General features: G+C 43.8%; 1 pseudogene across 1 annotated transcript; it reads right to left on the reverse strand.

Moving 5' to 3' along the window:
- Window positions 1-407: 407 nt before the first annotated feature.
- LOC309857822 (small ribosomal subunit protein uS5 pseudogene) lies at window positions 408-1,331 on the reverse strand (annotated as a pseudogene). Its single transcript has one exon. The product of its transcript is annotated as a small ribosomal subunit protein uS5 pseudogene (transcript).
- Window positions 1,332-2,396: the final 1,065 nt, after the last annotated feature.

The raw sequence follows: 2,396 nt of genomic DNA on the forward strand, positions 1-2,396 counted from the left end.
ACACTGTAATTTGATTTCAAAATGAGGACAGTTGTCAGTAATGCCACATTCATTCATCTATTTTACAATTCCATGTGCTTATAACTATGAAGATATGTTAATAACATCCATTCCAATAAGCCACCCTAAATTTATTATCATGAAACAAGACCTCAAGAAAGAGAATTCAAAATCATCCATGTATTTGCAACTTATTGCAATAAAGCCTTTATCAATAGACTTCCCTGTGCACATGGTGGTCAAATTGCTGGTGAAAACCAGCCAGATCTATTACAAGCTTTCTCATGGCTTCTAGGTAACCCAAGTGAGCCTTTATTGATACTGGGAAGGGATAAAGCAGGGAAGGGATAAACAGTGCTATAAGATTTGGCTAGACAAAAGTAATGACTCTCATTACAAAGTGAGTATTTTTTTTTTCAAGCTTTAGTTCAGTTTATTTTTCTTGTATAAAACTATGTAGTAGCCACAGCTGGAGCCTGGGTCCTCTGAACAGAGACTCTGGTGTGGGTCTTCACAAGATGGTCCGTGAACTCCTGATAGGGAGACTTGGTGAACACAGTCTCCTTCCAGAGATCAGGGGTGAGATAGCTGTAGGTCTTGGAGATGGCATCGAAAGTAGCCTTGGCAAAGTTCCCTAGGGTGGCAGTGCAGCCCCTGGCCGAGGTGTAGCAGTCGTCAATACCAGCCATCATCAGCAGTTTCTTGGGCACAGGGGCCGAGACAATGCCAGTGCCTCTGGGGGCGGGGATGAGATGCACCAGCATAGAGCCACAGCGGCCAGTCACCTTGCACGGGACAGTGTGGGGCTTGCCGATCTTGTTCCCCCAGTAGCCTCGCCGCACAGGGACAATGGAAAGCTTCGCCAGAATGATGGCTCCGCGGATGGCAGTGGCTACCTCCTTGGAACACTTGACATCCAAACCGACGTGTCCATTGTAATCTCCGATGGCGACAAATGCCTTGAACCTGGTCCGCTGGCCCGCGCGCGTCTGCTTCTGCACAGGCATGATCTTCAAAACCTCGTCCTTGAGGGAGGCTCCCAGGAAGAAGTCGATGATCTCAGACTCCTTGATGGGCAGGGAGAAGAGATAGATCTCCTCCAGGGACTTGATCTTCATGTCTTTGACCAGGCGGCCCAGCTTGGTGATGGGGATCCACTCCTTGTCCGCGGCCTTGCCCCCGCGAGCTCCACGGCCTCGGCCCCGGCCCCGACCACGGCCCCGGCCCGGCCCGGCCCCGGATGCCGCTGCCGAAGCCACCGCGGAAACCGCCGCGGCCTCCCATTCCAGGGCCCCCGGGCCCTCCGGGCCCTCCCGCAGCACCGGCGTCATCCGCCATTTGGTGTTCTCTCGGAGAGGAAACAAAGTGAGTATTTTAAAGCAAAAGAGCCTGTTGGGAATATTGTTTTATAAAATAGTGGTTTTTTTTATTAACTTTTTAAAATTCAATTAGGTAACATATAGTGTACCAATAGTTTCAAATGTAGATTTCAGTTATTCATCCATAGCATATAATAGCTAATGCTCAGTACTTACTGTTATAGCTTCTTGAAAGCAGAATTTTAACCCACTGAGCCACCCAGGCGCCCTTGAAAGCAGAATTTTAGATCACATTTTCTGATTACTTCCATGTCGTACAACACTTTCCTGCTAGCAACCTTCAAAACATACTGTTTGTTAGAGGAATTTCTTTAATAATAAATAAATAGGAATTCATTTAAATTTATAAATATATAAAATAAATAGGAATTTATTTAAATTTATTTAAATATTACACACTGTTTCATTGTTCATAAATAAGGTGATGATATTATAGCCATTAGTTGGTAGCACTGATATATCACTATCTTTTTACTTCTCAGTGCATTCTCTTTACACAAATAGATATATATTTAAAAAAATGTGGATCTGTGGCAAACTTGTAAAAAACCCTATACAGTAAAGTTTATCATTTTAAGTAATCTCAATTATCTTCCTCAATTGTGATAGTATATCCTTCTATCTAGGCCAGATATTGTATGAGGGATTTGAAGAGACATACTTTTCTAAATTTCACTTTTCTCATCTGCAAAATGCTTATCATGATCCTACAAAAAAATACACTTATAATTTTTTGATGAAAATTTATTTATTTATTTTAAGATTTTATTTCTTTATCAGAGAGAGTGGGCGAGAGAGCAAGCACAGGCAGACAGAATGGCAGGCAGAGGTAGAGGGAGAAGCAGGCTCCGGCCGAGCAAGGAGCCAGATGCGGGACTCGATCCCAGGATGCTGGGATCATGACCTGAGCCAAAGGCAGCTGCTTAACCAACTGAGCCACCCAGGCGTCCCTTTTGATGAAAATTTAATCTGTATAAACAATATATTTGCTGTAATGCGTGGTTCATGGAAAACATC

The sequence above is a fragment of the Mustela nivalis genome (genome assembly GCF_964662115.1).
Source record: "Mustela nivalis genome assembly, contig: HAP1_SCAFFOLD_1321, whole genome shotgun sequence".
In the NCBI taxonomy this organism is placed as follows: Eukaryota; Metazoa; Chordata; class Mammalia; order Carnivora; family Mustelidae; genus Mustela; species Mustela nivalis.